Below are 22,101 nucleotides of genomic sequence, written 5' to 3'. Positions count from 1 at the left end.
ACCCCTTTCCTGCAAAAGGGGCTTGGAATTCTTCAGCTTAATTTCCAGCTTGGTGTAGTCTCCTTGACGTTACAATCTGGGGTGCTCAGCAAAGGAGATTTGATATGGAAGCAGCCATGCCGTGCTCACCGTGGGCAAACGCATAGCCCTTACGAAATAAAAATGCATTTTGTCCTCCTGCAAAGCTTTCTGGGGAAAGCCTGGCTGCTCTTCCTGCCAATGAGTCTCTTTCTAGAAAATGGGGAAATGAACTCCCCAATACCAAGCCTCCTTGTCTGTCCATCCTTGTGCTGAACCAGAAGCTTTCTGCACCACAGGCAAACCTCCGTCTCTTCTCTCATAACCTCTGAGAAGTCGAATTGCTAACAATATTTCCGTTTGGAGAAACTTTTATAAAATATTACAATCAATTCAATTGCATTAACACACTTGAACCTCTTAAGTTCACCATAGTAGAAAACACAATACTTCTCTATTACATCAAATGTCTGGTCAGATCTGTATCAAAGGAAACTAAAACCAGAGGCACTGGGGGTGGGGGGCTGTTTATCCCAACTTAGCAAAAAGAATTATCTGACAGTTGGAAATGAAAAACTTCTAATAAACATTACGGTTTATTGAAAAGTTTAAACAATAAGATTAAGGAAACTTCTGCAATATTAAGAAATGTATATTATCCTACTTTACCTTGCTTGGGGAATTCCTCAAGGATTTATTATTCTGTTACACCACCAAAAAGCCTGTGTTATGTTAAGAGATTCTGCCTTCCTGCCTGCATTCCGCATGAATCTAAAATTAAGAGGCAATCTTTCTTCAGCACGTTGTACTTCCCTAAATTAGGTTTGGTTTCCAGTGCAGAATTTGGAAGCCAGTGTTTTTCCTCCGGGTACCATTGGCCCCTAATAATAAATGCTCTAGAGAAAAGAGTCCCCTCTTCTCTAGTGCTTTTGTTGTTCCCACTGAAAAATATATGCACGTGAGGTTGGTGAGGATGCTGGCATGGAAGCTGACCCCCAGAGCCCGGGGCCCAGGGTACAAGGTGACAGGCAGGAGCTGGGGGCTGCTGCAGGAAGTGGTCTGGCCTTTGACTAGCTAGTAACATAGAGGTCCTTGGGTGTTTCAGCCTTCCAGAGAGCAGCCTCTAATATCCTCAGAATATGATCAACCTATGAGTAGCCTGACCCATGGTAATGTCCTGTTTCCCGGACTACCTTACTCCCCCTTGAAAGGAACTCATCTTTCAGTGGTTCTCCACCTGACCCCCAGCAGCCTACCAAGTCTCTCTCCAGACATGAGAGATTTCAGGAGAATCAGGGTAGGGTATTGCTAGCAGGATCTAAAGCTCCAGATGGGAAAAGAATCCAACACTTGACCAGTCATCCAACAACCTCTCAAGGTTCAGATGCCTCCACTATAAATAAAGGGTGTTGATAATGTCAGCCAGATGTAACCTCAGCCTGGGGAAGCTACAGAGGGGCTTTTCAAACTTTCCCAGGTTGTGGGTTTTGTCCCCAGACTCACACATCTGTGGTCTTAATTCTGCTCCCCCATCATGCTTCTGTTCTGCCCCACATCACCCCAGGTGCAAAACTCAGTCACTTGACTGGTGTCCACTGGAAATCCATTCACTCTGAGCATTTAGTGAGTTTCAGTAGAATCAATGAAGAAGGTAACAGCAAGGGAACTGGGGAGAGGGGAGAGGGAGGGGCCGCATCAGACAGTACAGAGCATGCCACGCCTCCCCCATCTTGCAGTACCAGTTCACTGATAATCCCACAGCTTTTAAGTAGCAATGAGCATTCCACCACCTCAGTGACACTCCCTCCAGCAGGCACTCCTGCCTCTGAATTGTTTATGCAGCGGGGCAGGAGATAAAGCACCCAGAGTCATCCACACTCAGCCTCCTGGGAGGACCAACTGCAGGGCATGGGGCAGATGATACAGCCTTTGGCTAGGATTTGAAAGTTTCTCTCCTCCACATTGCTAATTAGCACCTGCTGAAGCTGAATCTATAATCCTGGTGGGGTTCATGCCAGCCCAGACAACAGGGTTTTGAGATCCAGTTGGAGAGGATCCATGTGTAAGACTAGGATAAGGAGATATGCATTATTGTCTCACATATGCCTCATTCCTCAGGTAGCCTCTAGAAAGCTGTGTGTTTCTGAGCCTCAGTTTACCCCAGCTGAAGAATGGGCATCATTTTCTGTCCATACTGGTACTAAATGGATCTTTTTACCAATGCCACCATCTTTTATAACTGAAACTCCAAACCAAAACTAATTTTCTGTCCCAGAATCAATTTATCTCAACAACCTGGGGTGGTTTAGTTCTTACTCCTCCCCTTAAAATCAAATTCGCTAAAGACCCCTTGGTCTCTTGAATGCCGCCCCCGTCAGTTGGAGGTGTGAGGACAAGCTTGGCTCCCACAGGTTAGCTCATTTAGGACTTGCTTTCATCCACTCTGTTCATGTATGTTGGAAATGTCCCCAAATGCATTTTAATCTCCATCTGCCATTATAGGGAAATTTTCCCAAATTTTTTTATTATTACATCTTGTAGTTCTAGAACGTAATGTTTAACTATCAAACCTCAAGACAGGCTTGTCCTTCAAAATTCCAGATCTTTCCTCTCTTGGAAATTTCTGCATCATGAATTGTTAAAGTGTTAAAAATGTAATGGTTTGCAATGGTATTCAACTGTGTTTCTTTTTTCAGCACAATAGAATTAACACTCCAACCTGACTTTCCTCGGCTCCACAGGAAGCAACCAAGCAGCTGCACTTCTTGTCCAAGGAAGGTCACTTTACCAAACTGGACATCGCAATAATGCCCCAATAACTAATTCACAAAACTTAGGAAAAGTAGACAGGGAAGCCAAATATAACAGAAACCACAACACACAACAGCACCCACTCATCATGATATTTGGTCTGGTCTGGCCACAGTCACAGCTTTCTAAACCCTCTAATATGAAAACCTTTAAACCCAAACATACCTTTTGCTGTGTGGAAAAGATGGGATTGAGCTGCAAAGACAGACAAGTGCTAAAAACAACAACATTCATCTTCCTGAACGTTAGGAAGAATCCTCCCTACTTCACAGAATCTTGGGGTGAAAAGAAATAACATTTTCTCCCCATCACCCCATTTGCTCTTCACACCTCCTGTAGAGTTGATATGCCTGTGCCCATTTCATAGATGGGGAAACTGAGGCTCTTTTCAGCAGTGATTTGCCAGAAATCACACTATTAGGGAACTGCAGAGGTAGGATGTTGTACTCAGTTCTGTCCAGCTTTAATGCTTTTCTCATTGGCTTTTCATAGTTCAATCAATGCCCACCCCACTTCCCATTCCCACCCCCATCATCTAATGCCTGAATCCCTTCTGCAACTTCCAAATATCTAGTGGCCATCCTGCCTCTGCTTGAACGCCTGCAGTGGTAGGGGGCTCACTCCCTTATGAAGCAGCCTCTGTCCCCCATCAGCTCCTCAACCCTTTCTTGCCTCTCCACTGGGGAAAGCCAGGAAGACTTTCACGCCCACTGAGGTAGAATGATAAGAGGGAAGCTTCAGAGCTAGCTTTTAAAAAATTAAAATTAGAAATAATCATTCAAAACAAAGAACAAAAACTGACAATACAGCCTGCTCCAAAGTACTCGTCAATTTTCCCTTTCTAAGGAAAATGGGGACAGGTGAAGGCAGTAGGCGATGGAGAGGACATCCCTCCATGGGTCTGAGTGAGTCCAGCTGGACAGATCTGGGAGATGGCTCCTATCATCAACCCAGGTGAACATTCAGGGAAATGTGGATGGGCTTTTCTCACATCTTTACACCATGTCTAGGGCGGGAAACACTGCACAAGTTTTGTGGCTCAGCAGAGAAATGCAACAGTTTGACTGATTCAACTCAGCTAAGGAGTTGAACCAGCTTTGCCATATCTCTCAAGTGCTTATGGTATACCAGGATCTCTGCTGGAATCTTCACCTGTCACTGCATCTCCTAACTACCCTGGGAGGCAGGTACCATTATTGTCCCTGTTTTATAGATGAAGATTTGAAAGTCTTCTTTATCTCTGTGCTCTGACCCAGTCATTGGCAACTGAGCCTCAGTTGCCCCATACCACTAGTAAGAGGCAGAGCTGGAATTTGACCCTACTAGGTTTCAGAACCTGTGCTCTTAATCCCTAGCTACACTGCCTCAGGATATTGTGGCTATAAGCACGGTGCTTACACAATAGGCAGCAAGTATGTGTCTGCTCAGTCATGTCAGACTCTTTGGCTCCTCTGTCCATGCGATTAACTAGGCAAGCATACTGGAGTGGGTTGGCACTTCCTTCTCCAGGGGATCTTCCTGACCCAGGGATGGAACTCAGACCAGTAACTTTTATGAGGCCAAAAATCAACCAACAAGCTGGAAAAAGAAAAAAATTCATACAGAAACCACAAGTCCAAAATCACTGGTCAGAGTAGAGGCTGCTAAAATGCTTCCAAATCTGTTTTCACAGTCAGTATAATATCAAAACCAAAACTCTACAGAGAACCAAAAGTGAAAATATCTCATCCTATCCATGAATATTGAATAATAATCTAAACAGATTATTAGCAAACAGGCTCCTACCACATATTAGAAGATTAACATACCATGACTAAACGGAGTTCATCCCAGGAATGCAAGGCTGGTTCAATTTTAGAAAATCTATTACTATAATTCACTATAACAACCAATTAAAGAATAAGGACCATATGATCATTTTACAGGTGCTGGAAAAGGTTTTATAAATTTCAACATTCATTCCAGATTTTTAAAACAGAGAAACTCAATAAAATAGGAATAGGTAGATACTTCATTAACATATGATTTATACATCTTAAGCATCAACACAAAATTTAGGCAATGCCGAGTGTTGGCTAGGATGCAGAGCAACTGGAACTCTCGTATGTTGTTGGTGGACATGCCAAACTTTTGGAAAAAGGTCTGGTACTTTCTTATAAAATTAAATATATACCTATCTTACAACCCAGCGATTTTCCTAGGTATATTCTCTAGAGGAATGAAAGCAAATGTCCCCAAAAGACTTTTACATAAATATTCATAACAACTTTATTCATATTAGCCTAAGACTGGAAAGTATCTGGGTATTCATCAATAGGATAATAGTTAAGCAAGCTGTAGTATATTCATGTAATGAATATCTTAGTCTGCTCGGGCTGTTATAACGAAATACCATGGACTGGTGGCTTAAACAACCCAAAAGTCTATTTTTTCACAGTTCTGGAGACTAGATAGTCCAAGGGGAAGGTATTAGCATGGTCTGGTTCTAGCAAAGGTGCTTTTGTTGGGTTGCAGATGGCTGGCTTCTCATTGCATCTGCACATGGAGAGGAAAAAGAGAGCAAGAGTGAGAGCTCTGCAGTGTCTCTCCTTATAAAGGCACTAACGCCATCAGACCAGGGCTCCACCACAATGGTCTCATCTAACCCTAACTGTCTCCTAAGGGCCCATCTCCAAATACCATCACATTGGGGGCTGAGGCTTCAACATACCAATTTTGGGGGGAACACAGCATTCACTTCCTAAACACGAAATAAGGCTCAGCAATAAAAGGACTGCTGATACCTATAGCCACATGAATGTATTTCAAAAAACATTACACTTTGTGAAATAAAGCTTACATAAGAGAATGATTTATATGAAATTCCAGAAGAGATCTAACTAATCTGTGGTAAGAAAAAAATCACAACTGTGATTGCCTGAGGTGGAGGGATGGGAACTGAGCTAGGAATGAATACAATAGTATTCTGGTATTATAGTAATATCATATATTGATAAGAGTTTAGGTTATGGAAGAGTATGAATTCATCTAAATTCACAGAATGGTAGAATTAGGATCTGTGCATTGAATTGTATGTAAATTTTACCCTCCTAAAAAAAAAGAACCATCTCAAACATTGAACTCTGGTTAATGAGATGCATGCTGAAATTTTTAGAAGTAAATTGCACTGATGTCTTCAACTCACTTTGAAATGCATCCAAAAAAATCAAATAGAATGATGGCTGGATGAAGCAAACGGTAGATGGATAGATATGTAATAAAACATGTAATAATATGTTAATTGTAGCAACCAGGTGCTGGGTATGTGAGTGTTTGCTATATACAATTCTCTCCACTTTTCTGATATTTGAAATTTTTCATAATAAAATGTTAGAGGAAAAAGCCAGCCTCATACTTACAGGAAAATACTAGAAGCATTTCCATTAAAATCAGAAATAAGTCAAGGATATCCACTATCCATCAATATTAACTTAATTTCTTTCTGAAAGTACCGGCAAGGTTACAAACTCAAATGCCTTCAGGGGCCACGCAGGTAATGAAAAAAGTAAAGAGAATTCGGTTTAAAAAAAACAGGGACAGGTTAAATTCTGGAGTCTTGACCCGTCTTAGGACAGCAGCTCATGAGTTCCAATGCATTTTCTCCTGCAGGAATACCAGCCTAGTGTGGTCTAATCACCTAAAATTTCACATGAAGCTAGGATTCCAGCTTTTGGTGTATGTGGGAAAGCTCTCAATTTTTTAAAAGATGGTTTAATTGTTTTGCAAATACAGAAAATACACCTGGCCCTAGAACACTTAGTTATCAACCTCCAGAGTCACAAATAAACAAGAAAAAGAGGGTCATTTATATGTGGAACCCAGAAAACAATACAAATGAATGTATACGCAAAATAGAAACAGACTCATAGAAAACAAACTAGTAGTTACCAAAAAGGAGAGAGGGGCAAAATAGGGGTATGGGATTAAAAGATACAAACTACTATGTATAAAATAGGTGAATAATAAGGATACATTGTATAGCACAGGGGAAAAGAGCCATTATCCCCTAATAACTTTTAATGGAGTATAATCTATAAAAATACTGAGTCACTATGCTATACACCTGAAGCTAAAATAATATTATAAATCAACTATATTTCAACTTAAAGAACTAAAACTTTTAAAAGGAAAGTAAATCCAAAATAATAATCAACTGAAAATCTATTAGAACATCTAAGAGTTTCAGTAAGATGAGTAATTACAGATGTAATATAATAAACACTGATAGCTTTCCTATATATAAATCACAAGCCATTAGAAAATATACAGGAAGGGAAAAAATTTCATTTATAATAGCAACAGAAAAAAGAAAGAAACCTAGCAAGGAACTAGCAGGATCTAAAAGAACAAAGTTTTAAAGCTACTGAAGGTGCATCAGGCAGGATAGGCTAAACGATGTTGCAGATACAACCGGCACCAAAAGTGCATGGTTTAACACACCTGAAGTCAGCTGAGAATCAAAGCAGCTGTCCTCCTATGTGGTTCAGCGATAGGCTTGCTTGGATCCTACAATACCTCATGCTTCTATAATAACCAAAGCAAAGGAAGAAAACAGAGAAAACCACATGTGAGTTTGTCATTGTCTCAGCCCCAAAGTGTCACATGTCCCCTTTACTCATATTTCACTGGGCAGAACCAGTTAGGTAGCCCCACCATGCCTGAGATGCTGCACAATACAGGAGAACAAATTAAATACTTGCTGAGCATTTTCTCCTCCAGAGTAAAGGAAAATCATATTATGACCTTGACAGAAAAGAATAAAGATATCAATTCTCCCTAAATTATGTCATAAATGTAACATAATCCCAAAATATCAGAAGAATAATTCTTGGAACAAGACAAGTAAATCTTAAGTTTATGTGTAAAAATAAGCATATAAATATAGTCAGAAAAATTCTAGGGAAAAAAAGAATAATGGCATGTGATTGATCCTATTACACATTAAAATATAAAACATCAGTAATTAAAATAATTTGGTACTGAAAGATGAATAAACCAACCAATCAATGGAGAGAATAAAGGGTCTAGAAATAGACACAAAAATATATCAGGATTAGGTATATAATAAAGATGGCATTTCAAAACAATGAGAAAATGTTTGATTCTTTAATAAATACCGTTGGAACAACTGGCTAGCCATTTTGGGGAGAAAAATTAAATTCTTACCTCACTTCTTATACTAAAACATATTCTGAAAAGATGAAATATTTAAACACTAAAAAATAAAATTAGAAACACATGAAAGAAAACATGAATAACATTTTTGAAAATGTAAAAAATATTTTTAAGATCTTTCTAAGTAAAATACACATCTGATAAATTTTTTCAAAATTAATCAATTGAACTACACCAAAATGTAAAAATTTCTGCCAGACAAAACAAAAACCAAATCAAAAGACAATGGCAAGCTGGAAAACAGCTAATTTCCATAATATTATGTAACAGCTCTTGGAAACCAAGAAGAAAAAGTCCAACAACCCAATAGAAAAAAAGATCATAAAAAGAACACAAATGACTTAAGTGTTTTAAAAGATGTTCAGCCTCAGTCATTAAAACAATGCATTATTTTTTACCTAGCAGATTGGAAAAGATCAAAATAATAATACCTAGTGTAGACAAAGAAATGGAGATACCAGCATGCTCATGAATTGTCAACAACAGGGGTTTAAATGGGTACAACTTTCTTTGAAGGACAAATTGGCAATAAGTTTCACATTTTCAATCTACTTGTTCTCTGAGCCAGCAATTTTGCCTCTAAGAATTTTTCTTACAGACATGCTCACACATATGCACCAAAAGTATGTTTGCTGCAGCTTTTTTACGGGATCACCAAAAAAATAATAATAACTGAAAAACTTAAACATTTGTCAATAGGATAGCTAAACACTGTAAGAAGTATAGCGAATGTCATACAAAGAGACCTTGGAAAGAGACACTAATAAAAGCAGAAGCTCAAGGTGGAAGGGGAACACGCGCAGCGGAGACAGGGATAGAAGTAAGACTTCTCAATATATTCCTCTTTCAATGATTCTGATTTCTGAATCTTTTGAATGTATTACCTATTTCAAAAACAAAATTGAATTGGAAAAAAAAAAAAACAACAAGGAGAAGAATGAGATCGATCTGTACATGCCAATACAAAATGATCTCCAAATACAATGTTAGCAGGGGGAAAAGCAAGGTTCAGAAGCCTGTGGAGTATGCTACTCATGTGGCAAAGTGTATGCATTGAAAATGTCTAGAAAGATACATAAGAAACTACTAACAGCAGTTTCCTCTCTAATAAGGAAACTAGAAATCTGGAGTAAAAGAATTACTTTTCACTTCATACCCACTAATGCTTGTTTTTTAACAAACGAATGCAATACGATTTCAATTATTTAATCCTCAGATCAAAGTCACTAGTCTAGAATCACCATGATGAAATCAGCAGAATCTCACAGAAAAAGATGTAGAGCTTGCGTGTGAGATTTAAAATATTTATATATATATATATATATATATATATATATATATATATATAGCAAGGTAGCGAAAGAGCACCCCTGCCAACACTTAGTGACCTAAGGATACATCTAGCTGGGCATGAGCTTTGGGAGAAGAACAAGACTTCAGAGTCAAGTCCACTTGAATCCTCACTTTGCCACTTACTAGCTGTGTGACCTCAGGCAAGTTCCTTCACCTCTCTGGGCCTGTTTCTTCATTCCTTAATAAACGAATTATTACACTTGCCTTCTGTTGTGATGATTAAATGACATGGTGCAGGTAAGGTGCTTAAAGACCTGGCATGTAGCAAGCATTTAATTAGTAGTAGCAAGGGAAAGGTTAAGTTAATTATCATACCCTGGTGCTCTGGAATATTATTATATGGTTTTGAAAAGAATTACCCAGGACTTGGCCTGATAAACGTGGAAAGATCTCCAGGCACATTCTTGCGCGAAGAAAGCAAGTGAGAGACCAGAATGCGTAACAGGATTGCAGCCTGCGGGGAGGGAGGACCTATATCATGTTTCGATTATGAATTTTTTTTAAATCAAATTGCCATATTAAAAAGTCTGGAAGGCTCCATACCAATGGTAAACGGTGTTTATCTCTGAAGAGGAAGTTTGGGGAAAGACAGGTTGGAAGGACTTTCGCTTTTTACTTCATGCGTCGCGGCATTGTTCGAGCTTCTCACTACTAGCGTTGATCACTTTTTATTTTAAAAGAAATAAAGTTCTTTTCATTAGAAAATTAATGGGAATGAGGAATCAGGGGGAGGCTTCTGCAGCGGCCGGGGAGGTGGGGCGGCAAGGCGCCCACTCCTAGCTCCTGACACAGACCTTTCTACCCGCTCCCCGGCCCCTGCCCTCCCCCCAGCTCGCCCCTGTCCTGGAGGGCCGCGGGGGGCACACGGGTTCACTGGGGCCGCGGGGACGGGAAGGGGTCAGGGGACCGAGGGTGGAGGGGTCCGCGGGGGATTCGGGGGTGGAGAGGGGCGCGGGGACCTCTGGGACGCCGGGGGCCAAGGGGGACCGGGGGAGGGGGGCGCGCGGGAGCAGACAACGGGGGGGGGGGGGGGGGACACCGCCACGGGGGGCGCGGGGCCCCGGAGTGTGCGGCCCGGGCAAGCCGGGCGCCCGCTGAGCCCGCGGGCCTCGCCGCCGCGCCATCAGCGCCACCATCAGCCGCGCCGCGTGCGGCCCCGTGTCCCCCGCTGCTCGCGGCCGCGGGCCCCCGGCAGCAATAATGAGGCAGAGCGCCGTGACCGCGGCCCCGGGCTGCGCCGCCGCCAGCCACGCGGGCGCCGCATTAGCATTTCCGAGGCCTTCCTGTTTGTTCTTTTGTGCTCATTTTCCAGCCCGAATGCTCAGCACATCCCAGGCCGCGTCCTTAGCAGCGGGGCCACCGAGGCAGAACGCGGCTGCCCGGGTTTGGGAAGGCGCGCCGGCCGCGGGCCCGGTGGCCTCCGGAGGACCCCTGCCTCCCGCCCTGCCCGACCAGACATCCTTGGGGATGGCCCGCCAGGGAAGAAGAGGCTGGGAAGGGAACTGGGCAGGGACAAGCTTCCCCCCAGAATATGCCCTGAGTGGGGGCCGTGGTCTCTGCAATTTCGGCGGGGGCGCACAGGCTCCAGAGACCGGAGTGGGCTTGGGTCCGGGCTCTGCCACGAAATAATATGGTGCCCTGATCTACAGGCTCGTCTCTGTGTGCCTCGATTTCCCCACCTTAAAAATGAAGCTGAGTACATATCTCATCAGAATAAATGCTTCTAAAGCACTCAGTGCTTGACACATTATCTAATTTATTCTTCAACAATCCTGAGAGGTGGGTATTAATACTGTCAAAGTAAATGGAGCTCAGAGGGGTGAAGTGGCAGAGGTCTTGCCAGCCAGGGAGCTACCGCACGGCTGGAGGAAGCAGCCAAGAGCAGAAGTATTGTCTCTAAGGTAGACTGAGGCGTTCTCTTTGCGACTGAAGTTTTCAGGCCCATGAGTTTAAATGAGGAGGCTGGAGAAGGCTATGCTTGGTTCAAATGTAAGTGTTCATGCATCTGCTGCCCCAGCATCAATTAAAAAGAGCAGCTGCCTCTTTCCACCACTGGTGCACCTGCCCATAGCCTGGGAAAGGGATTGGAGAAGGGGGCACAAAACCTACCACAAAGGTACAGTAATCAAGACAGCATGGCATTGGCATCAGGATCGGCATAGATCAATGGAATAGAATGAAAGTCCAGAAGCATGCCTTTACATTATTGGTAAATTGACTTTTTCCAAAGGAGTCAAGATATGTTTACCTATGGCTGATTCATGTTGACATTTGACAGAAAACAACAAAATTCTGTAAAGCAATTATCCTTCAATTAAAAATAATTTTTTTTTTTAAAGATAACTCAATGGGGAAAGACTAGTCCTTACAACAAACAGTGCTGGTACAACTGGATAGCCACATCATCATACACAAAAAAGAACTGAAAATAGATCATAGGCCTAAATGTAAGAGCTAAAATGACAGGATTCTTAGAAGAAAATATAGGAGTAAATCTTTGTAGCTTCATGTTAAGCAATGGTTTTTCACATATGATACTGAAAGTGTGTGTGCATGTGCACAAAGGAAAACTGAACTACATCAAAATTTGAAACATTTGAGGTAAAAAAAGAAAAGACAGTCCCCAAAATAGGAGAAAATATTTGCAAATCACATATCTAGTTAAGGGACTTGTATCTAGAATATATAAAGAACTTTTACAACTCGATAATTAAAAGATACCTACCTGATTATTTTTAACGGGGAAAGAATTTGGATAGATATTTTCCAAAAGAGATATACCAAATGTACATGAAAAAATGCTCAACATCATTCATCAGGGAAATCATATTAAAAATACAATGAACTACTACCTCACCCACTAGGATAGCTATAGCCAAACAGGCAGGATGTGGAGACCCTGGAGCCCTCATACACTACTGGTGGGAATGCGAAATGCTGCAGTGATTGGAAAACAGTTAAACATAGAGTTACCATATGATTCAGCAATTCTACTCCTAGGTATATACCCAAGAGAATTGAAAACATATGTCCACACAAAAACTTGTATATGAATGTTCACAGCAGCTTTTATTCATAATAGCTAAAATGTATTAAAACCCAGGCTTCCCAGGTGGCACTAGTGGTATAGAACCCACCTGCCAATGCAGGAGACATAAGAGACTCAGGTTCGATCCCTGAATCAGGAAGATCCCCTAAAGAAGGGCATGGCAACCCATTCCAGTGTTCTTGCCTGGAGAATCCCATGGACAGAGGAGCCTGGAGGGCTACAATCCCTAGGGTCACAAAGAGTTGGACATGATTAAAGTGACTTAGCACACATGCATGTGTTATAACCCAAAAGTCCATCAACTGATGAATGGAAAAATAAAATATGACATATCAGTACAATGAAATATTCAGCCAGCGCTGTCTCCAGGTATAGGAAGTGGTCTATATCCATGCTGAACGAGTGACCAAATGGAAGGTGAAAGAGTGACTTCAGCTGAAAGCTGCCATCCACATTCCCCTGGGTCCCTGGAGAAAATCTCAAAGCACAAGCAAAGTCCTACCCTGAAGCAGTGTGGACACCACAGACGGAACCCTGCCTGGCCCCCCAGCTCCTGGCTGTGGGAGCTTGCACTGTCCTCCTGGAGCACGTTTACTCATCTGCCACAGTGTCAGCAGTGCCTGCCCATTTCCCTGCCCGGGCCGAGTGACTCAAATGGAGTGTGGCAGGGATTAAGTGCAATCTGCACACTCAAGTGGCCAAGGAATCTTTTTCTTTTCTTTAAATAAGTTTAAGTCCAGCTCTGAAGACCCAGCCCTCTAAACCCTGGAAATCTAAACAGGCATGACTAGGTCTCTTCCTTGCCCCAGGGTTGCTCCAGGATACCTGCGTCTTGGGCAGGACCAAGCCTCAGACAGGCCCTCTGGTCACTACCTGCCCTACTTGTTCCAAAGGATGTGCCAGGAGGCCTAGCCTTACAGTCCCTTAGGCCAGATCAACTCTGCTACCCCCATACTCTGCCAGCCTTCTAAGGCTGTGTTCTCTTTCCCAGAAATGGGTCCCGGGATCCCTTTGGAGGAATCCGCTACCCTCTCCCATCCCAGGCCCATGAAGCCTCTGTCTTTTCCCTCTTTCAGTGCTTTCCAAGGCAGCCCCTACTTTCTAAGCCAGCCAGCATCACGTTTTCAAGGAACTCTGGCTTTCACACAAGAGCCCTCTCTTCAATCAACTCCTGCTTTGCCCCAGGAATTTGAAGGGCCATGCTATTGGCTTAGAGCATAACGACTGGAGAATAGGAAAAAAAAAAAAGCAAAATGCATTCATATGTCAAAAATAGATCCTGCCACAAGCATGTACCAAAAAAGCTCTAATAGATCGCGAAGGGCCATGCCTAGGGTAGGAGATACGTAGCCTGAGTGTGGCTTCAGTTACTTCCACGTGGAAACATCATTTGAGAAATGCCCTGCCACAGGAGGCGTGGCAGGCAAATAATAATTTGTGGAAAGAAGAGAAAGGTCTGACTTCTTCAGTCCCAAGCAGCAAGCTTTTCCAACTTAAGTAGGGCCTTCAAAATTCAAAACTCAGTCGCTTGATACCCAACATTGGCCTTTGGTCTCTCTTTGGTTTCTCTGTTGTTCTAGACCAAGGGCAGGATCTGCAGCCAGAGTGCTGGCACTGACTGCCCCAACTGGGCTGTTACTTTAGAGAAAACATCTTGCTGCCATCCTGGGAATACCCACAACCGTCCTAACATTGCACACTAAACACTATTTTCCGAGTGCCCAGCACCCTCCTCTCTTTGAAATGGTATTTCACTTAATCTGCAGGAGAATCCTACTGCATTCCTCTTTTTTTTTTTTTTTTTTTCTTTTTTCACCATAGGGGATCTCAGTTCCCCAACCAGGGATCAAACCGGAGCCCCCACGTAGTGGAAGGGAGGAGTCTTAACCACTGGATTGCCAGGGAAGTCCCTGCATTCCTCTTTTGACACCAAGAAAATTATAGCACAAAGAAGTGGGTCCAACTAGCATCTGTCTGACTCCCGAGGCTGTGTTCCTAACCTCCCTCACACGTACTGCCTCCAGTGGTTTTTTAAAACTCTGGAAATTTACCCGTGATGGGAGAAGAAAATTCACTAGTTTCCTGGGAGACAATTACTAGCTTCTAGCAGGATTTGGGGGCTTTCCTGGTGGCTGAGAAGGTAAAGAATCCACCTCCAATGGGGGAGACCTGGGTTCAAGCCCTGGGTTGGGAATATCCCCTAGAGGAGGGCATGGCAACCCACTCCAGTATTCTTGCCTGGAGAATGCCATGGACAGAGGAGCCTGGAGGGATACAGTCCATGGGGTCGCGAAGAGTCGGACACGACTGAGCGACTACACACACAACAACAGCAGGATTTGGGGAAGGGGGTTACTCAGCACTGGCCCACAGAACACCAGAAAGGGGCAGAGTCACAATAGCCCTGGTGTGTGTAATACTGCCCCTCACTGTCTCGGACCACCCTGGGGTTCTGGGGCTCAGGATACAAGATCAAATGCCCACACCACATCATACTTCTGCTCAACAATCTTCAAGGCTTTCCCATCATCCCCACAGCCAGACCCCTCGACCTTTTTCCAATCTGCTGTGGAGCAAGCACTGGTCTGGAGTCTGGCAGTCTGAACTTTGTTTTCCTCCTGGGACCTTGACTTCCTCCTCTGAGAAAAGAGCGTCCACATCCCTCGGCCCTTCCAGCTTTAACGGCTAGACTTCATGGGTCTCTCTGCAGCCCCTCTCTCAGCCTTTCACACTTCACCCAAAGGACTTGCCTTGCCCTGAATCTCATGCTTTCTCTCCCCTTTGTTTGTTCATGGTAATCCTTTCTGTAAAATCTTCTTCCCTCGCATCTCTGCCCACCCACATCCTCATGCTACTCCTAGCCCAAACATCACTTCCTCCAAGAAGTCTGCTCCAGTCCCAAGAGGAAGCCATCTCATCCCCTCCACGCTCTCCCAGCACGATGTCGGTGGTCTTCCCTTCTTTTTTGTTTCCTGGGGTGGTGGGGCAGGTTATGCTGTCCCAAAAGGCACAATATTGTTTGAGTCAAGAATGCAGGTTTGGGGAATTCCCTGGCGGCCCAGTGGTTAGGACTCTGTGCTTCTACTGCAGCGGGCCCAGGTCCACTCCCTGGTCAGGGAACTAAGATCCTGCAAGCCACACGGCGTGGCAAAAAGAAAAGATGCAAGTTTTGAGTCAAACAGACCTAGGTTCAAATCCTGGTTTCCTGAACTGTGATGATCTTGGGCAAGTGACATAATGGTTCTGAATTTCACTTTCCTAGGATGCAAAACAGGAATAACACAGCCTCCCCGTCAGAGGGTCATTTTGCATGATAGAAAGCATTCAGAAAATTGGTGGCACAACACTGTGAATGTAACTAACATTATTGAACTATACACTTAAAAATGGTTAAGATAGTAACTTTTATGCAATGTATATTTTATCACAAAACTAAATAAGATAAAAATCAATGACTTGCTCAGACTTTTTTAAAAAAAAGGAGTAGATATAGGCTGAATCCCTCAAGAGTCTTAGTAGGAACAGAGCAGCAGAAAAGATGCTCTTAAAGTTTCAAATATTTGGGTATAAAATTTGTTTTAATGTCCATGAGCCACTCATATATTCATATGCTCCAAACGAGCTCATTTTTCTTCTCCTTTCTGCTCTGAAGGGTGACATAAAGATCACCAGCACAGAAAGGATCTGAACGACCTGCTGATTACAGGATAATATTCATACAATGAGGTTAAAAGCACTGGCTGAAAAGTTCTTTCATAAAACCTGCTACATGAGAAGAGAAAATAATTTATGAGAACATGAACAATTAGCACTTCGTAAAAAAGAAATAATGCACTTAACTTGATCCCTATATTTAACATCAATTAAAGATTATCCTCATGAATGAAACTCGACCTGGAAATTAACAAGGGATTTAAATTGCATTATGCAAGCGAAAGATAGAAACCAAGAAGCCAGTATGCGAGCTCAGGGCTTCCAATATTCAGCTAGGCTGGCATCTGTATGATGAAGCCTGACCATTTCTTCACATTTCTCTGAGCCACAAGATATTGCTGCAACATATAAGAATATTTGTTTCAGCCCCAAAATTGCATGATGAGTCCCTAGGTAGCTACAAGCACAAGGCTGGCACCCTTCATTTTTAAAAATAACTTCTGGGTCATTTTTTTTTTTTTTTTTTACTAATAAAACTAACCAAGAGATTCCCTTTAAAAGAATGTCTGCACTGCTTCTAGATTTGACTCTGGATAATTGCCATAAAACTATTCAAGTGAATCTATAGAGTGAGGCTAGACCAGAAATTATATTCTGGGTCACCTAGTTTCTTCCCAAGTTACAGAGCATTTTATTCTCTAAAATGAGCAGCTCAAAGGGTATGAAATGGGTCTTAGAAAACAAGTGTGGACTGTAGCTATTTATGTGTGATTTTTAAAAAATAGTTACCTTGTACTGAGCCATACTCTGTGCTAAGCAACCCACAACCCACCAGGCCAGTTTTACTATCCCCATTTTGTAACTAAGAAGACAGAGGCTTAGAGAGTTCACTTATTGAGGTTCGCATGGGCAGATCTGGGATGGGGACCCAGGCTCCTCTGTTTCCAGAGTTCACTGGCAGCCATAGTCTTTACCGTGGAGGGCAGAGATGATGGCAGAAGCAGAGAAACCCTCAAAGAAGACATGCACAAGACCCCCTCAGAATGCCCCAGAGCCTGTGTCTAGAACCAGAGGCTGAATCTCTGTTTGTCTCCTGATACAAAGCATCCTGCTGCTCCCCAGGGGACATGTCAGGACCACAGCTCTGATGCTGATTGCTAAGAATTGCCCCACTGGGAGGAAACAGAGAGCTTCTTACCATCATTCAGACCCCCTGCAAGAAAGGGTCTTGTTCACAGCCCCATGAGAGATTTGGCTTTGTTTTGTTGGTTTTTTTTAACTTCTATCACTGTCACTCTTGCTACATCCAAGTTTTCTGGTTATTGTTTCTAGTGCCAGATCTGGGGACAATATACTTCTTTGCTGAGAGAAAATTTCGGCTCTCACAGTCCTGGCTTGGTGTGTGTGTGTGCAGAGCACAGGCTTCCCCATTGTTATCTTGGGAAAGAGAAAGCAGATGTTAACCGCTACCCCTTGAGAATTCACCTTGCTGTGCTGTAAAAGTCTGCATTATTAATATTCCAAAATCCTTCCACTCTTGTACGCATCTTAGATGGGAGTGCATTTTTGAGAATTCAAAAATGTGGAGAGGATGGAGGTGGCAGAAGTTTATTAAATTGGCCCAGGGCAGTTTTGAAATTTGAAAGTTTCTCACTCTCCATGGCTCTGGGCCAACTCACAGCCAACTTGGTTGAACAGCTTGTGCAGAGGTTTCTCATTGGGTAGCCCTCCCCATCCTCACAGAGGGTGAAGGGCAAGTACAGTGGGTACCCAGGGAGGACAGATTCATCCAGCTCCACTCTGGAAAAAAGGCACAGTGGCAAAAGGAAGACACTCCATAAGACTTCACAGTAAGTGCATTAAATATTAGTTAAATTAATCGATCACTTTTAAGACAAATAATTCTAAGGCAACTTCTCTGTTATACAAGCCAGCAATGAAACTCAGCAGTTTCTTCCTCCTCTGAGCTGGCTGACCCATTGGAAAGTAAGAGCTGGGGCTTTTTTTTTTTTTTTTTTTTCACTCTATTTTGAAAAAAAAAAAGAGAGAGAGAGAGAAACAGCAAAACCAAACAGCCACTCATTGCAAAATTGTAAAATAATGGTAAAGGGTATTTCCCAACATACAAATGTGCTTTGCAGCAAATAACTGCAAGTTTCTGTAACAATAAAGCAGAGCGAATAAGTCCAGAGTTTTGAAATCAGAAAGACTTAGGCTGAGTTCCACCTCTGTTCCTTTGCAGCTGTGTCACCAGAAGCAAGTTAATTAACCTCTCTGAGCCTCAGTTTCCTCCCTTGCCAAATGGAGATGACAATAGCACCTAATTTATAGGTCTGCTCTTAAGATTAAATAAGATACTGGAGATAGAGTACACACTACCTGACACATACTAAGTGCCCAAGAAATGTTAGCTGCCTCATGTTATTATTTTCATCATCATTATTGTTGGGGAGGTTGATTTTCAAGTACACTGGCCCCCAAATGCAATAGCATCCACACATCCTGCCCCAAGACCAACAGCTGGGATTTGATTTTGCCTCATGAGCTAGACCCAAGGATCTCCTAACAGGAGACAAACTGCAAAATAAAGGCGCCTTCCAATAGGAAGGGTTTCTCTTCCCCAACCCTCAGCCCCACCCCCTGGTTTTGATCTCAGAATTCCCAGCTACTGAAGATTTATTAAGGCCATTTGGGGATAGAGAGAAAAGAAAGACAAAATAGAATCTATTTCTGTAATTAACTGCTTAACTAGAGCTTTCAATTAATGGAATCTCTTAAAGAAGAGAGGAATGGATACCCACCATCTCTCATCTGTCTTCCCAGGGGTGAGTTGTTCCCTAGCCCAAGGGCAAAGTTCCATCCCAAGGGAACTCAGGTGAGTTCTGTTAGTTACCTCCTGAGCCTAAGGCATCTGAGGACAGAAGACCCTCAAGGGTTTGTAGTAGTAAAAGGTGGGGTCAGCGGAGCCGGGAGAAGGAAACGGACGTTTAAGCAAGACTGGCACAGGTCGGGATGAAACGGAAAAGACTGGTCTCATTAACACAAAGTAACCGGCCAGGTTAACCGACCCAGAGCCCATCTTCCCCAGCACTGGGGGAAAGGGAGCTTGCTGAAGCCACAGCGCCTGGTGTGGGAGGCTGAGCGGCGCTCCCTGCAGAGGGAGCTGTGCGGGCGCTCCCCCGCCCGGGAAGACAGCCATCCATCACTCCGGGAGAGGCGGCGGCGGGGACGTGAACTCGGTCACCTCCTCCCCCTCTCCCTTCCCCTGCAGGCTCCGAGGAGCCGGGGCGGTGGCGGCAGCGCGAGGAACAGAACGCACTGCAAACTGCTTGGCTACCCTCTTTGCAAGACTGACGCCGCCGACACAAGTTTTTCCATTTCCCCAAACAGCCTCTCCGGCTGCCAATAAAGACGGCGGCGATAGGCCCAGGCACGCGGTCAAAGAGGGCCTTTCCAGCGGCTTCGGAGAGGGCCCTCTCCGCCCGCGGTGCGCGCTGGGGCCCCCGGGGGACGCTCAACCTTCCCCCCTCTGTCCGCCGGTGGGCACGCCGGCGACCCGGGCCGATTGCAAGGTTGTGCGGAATAATTACCGAGTAATTGATGGCGGGCCTGATAGGTGCCAAGTCCAAGTCCCCTTCGAAACCGCCGTCTGCGTCCTGCGTGGGTAAGGCTCGGTTAACGCCCGGGATCCTACTTTCGCAGGGCTCTGAGGCTCCATTAGAGAGAGGCTGTGTCCTGGAAACTGTGGTCTTAACAGAGGGGTATGTGGTGGATACCCAATTACCTGCACCAGCCTACACTGGCTGGCAGGCCCCTCTCCCTGCTTCATTAATGGGATCAGGGGCTGTTCTCATCCCTGACCTAACCCATCACCATGACCTAACTCCACAGACCTGTCCTCATTGGACTTGACCTGCAGGGCCGAGATTGGGGAAGGCATGGCCTGGAGACCCACAGCAGGGGAAAAAATGTCCCTTCCGTGCCTGACCCAATTCCTAGACCCAGGCCTTCTACCAAGAATGTTCAGATGCTTCTCCAAACCAAAGCAAACTGCAGAACTTTGCAAGGCTCTCAGATCTAAAGTAGAAAAGTCTTTGGAACAAGGCCTGCAGCTGTGCGGGACACAAGGATGCCCGGGAGTGACCTTGAGAAAGGCCTTCTCCAGGGTCCGCAGTGACCACCCTTCCCCCCAAGTGCCACGACAAGGCCCAATTTCTCAGAATCTGAAGAAGATCAGGTCTGTCCCTGACTAGTGCATAAAGACGGCCGCTAGGCCAAGACAAATTCCAGTGCAGCTCCCTTCCTTCTAGAAAGCAGAGAAGGCACCTGGAGAGAAGGGACTTGACTGGAGAAGGGAGGGGAGAGGGTGTTTGTAAACCTCACCTGCTCCCAAAAGAAAACCTTGGAGCCCAAAAGAAAGAGGCCAATAAAACAAATCCAAGAATTCATATCACACACTCCAGAGACAACAGGACTGACCACAGGCCCCTGGATCCTACCTTCCCCCTACTCAGGAAGGACAGGATTTGACCCAGGACCACCGTGGCCCCCTTCTCTACACAAACAAACGTCTTTCTCCAGTGGCTGGGCCCAGGTCCCAAGGTGTGCTAGCCTCAGAGACACGCCAATCGCTGCTCCCCAAAGGTGGGGCCGTGGGGATGGGGAGAGGAGGGGTGACTCTGTCGGCCCCTGCGGGTCTTGGTGGACCAAGCTTCGCTGTGGCTGAGAAGCCAGCAGGGACTGGCCCAGGGTCACCACGCCCCTAGTGTGAGGCTCAGAACGCTCAAGTCTGGGGCAGAGAGAAGGGGGAAGGCTTAACCGTGGGCCACGTCTAAAGAGATCGGATTAGGACAGGCTAGGTGGCCTCCCTGAGGGCCCTGCGCCCGCGCGCCCTGGATTGCCAGGGCTGAAAGCGCCGCCACTCCGCGGAGAATCCCAGAGCTCTCTCGGAACCCGCGCCAGGAGAGCCCGGAACAAGACCCCGTTCATTCCAGGCAGGGGAGCCTGGACTGCTTCCAGCAACCCTCTTCCGCTGGTCACTTGGACCCTGTCTCTCGGCCCTGGATACCCACGGCAGCGCCTCCCTCGGAGCAGCCCGCGGGGCCTCCGGCCCGACCCTCTGGAGCGTGGCGGCGGCGCCCGCTGAGCCCTAGCTGGCCGCGCGCGCGGCGGAGACCAAGGCTGCCATCTAGCGGGCGCGGTGGGCGGGCGCCGGGGGGACCCGAGCCGGGGGGATCCCGGGGTCCGCTGCAGCCCGGCAGGGTTTGGAAGCCAAGGACTCGGTGCAAACTTCACCGCAAGCTGTGTGACCCTGGACAAGCCCCCGACCCTTTTTGAATCAAACCTGTTTTCCTGGTAAAACGGAGAGGGAACGACTTCTCCGCTCAGGGTCGTCGGGAAAGATGTGTCGGGGAGAGAGGTGCAGCCCCTTCCTCCAGGCCAGCCCTCCGCGCGCCTGCTTCACACCCCACTCCTGCCCAAATGAGTCTTGAGCAAACCCAGTCCCCCGAAGACGGGAGAAGGCGGCGGCGCTGAGGAAAGCCAGCAAAGCAGGAATCCGCACTGAACAGCAGGATCCTTTTCTAGGAATTGTAAACCCAGAATTGTAAATAAAATGCTAATGATTTATTCGTGCTCAAACTCCGGGGGCTGCGTCGCAGCTTTTGAAGACAATTCCAAGCGAAGCTTTCCAGGAAGGCGGGCCTCCCCGCGGCGCCTTCCAGGGCTCACCGGGGGCTTCCAGGCGGTGGTTCCCGGCCGAGAGCTCTGAACTGCCCTTGACTGAGACCTGCACAGCGTTAGAGGAGGACTGGTCTTTTTCCTTCAGTCCGCAACTGAGTCAGACCCCTCAGCATCCACCCATCATTCATTCAACAAATATTTACCCATCACCAAGTACCTACCAAACCCTTAGCTAAAACCTGGTGATCAAAACAGACACAGAATTCACATCTGGTTGGGTAAGTTTGACTTAATGAACTGTCCTAGAAATAAATCCATGC

At 45.1% G+C, this 22,101-nt stretch overlaps 1 long non-coding RNA gene across 1 annotated transcript in view; it reads right to left on the bottom strand.

Moving 5' to 3' along the window:
* The window catches only part of LOC139035076 (uncharacterized), a 60,713-nt gene extending 38,964 nt beyond the window's left edge, over positions 1-21,749 (bottom strand). The window contains exon 1 of the long non-coding RNA XR_011487590.1: positions 21,444-21,749. This is a non-coding gene — a long non-coding RNA (uncharacterized lncRNA). The remainder of the gene's footprint in view (positions 1-21,443) is intronic.
* Positions 21,750-22,101: the final 352 nt, after the last annotated feature.

This window comes from Odocoileus virginianus, chromosome 5, assembly GCF_023699985.2.
Source record: "Odocoileus virginianus isolate 20LAN1187 ecotype Illinois chromosome 5, Ovbor_1.2, whole genome shotgun sequence".
Taxonomy (NCBI): Eukaryota; Metazoa; Chordata; class Mammalia; order Artiodactyla; family Cervidae; genus Odocoileus; species Odocoileus virginianus.
The sequence above is the reverse complement of the archived record's forward strand: the minus strand, read 5'-3'. Positions and strand labels throughout refer to the sequence as shown.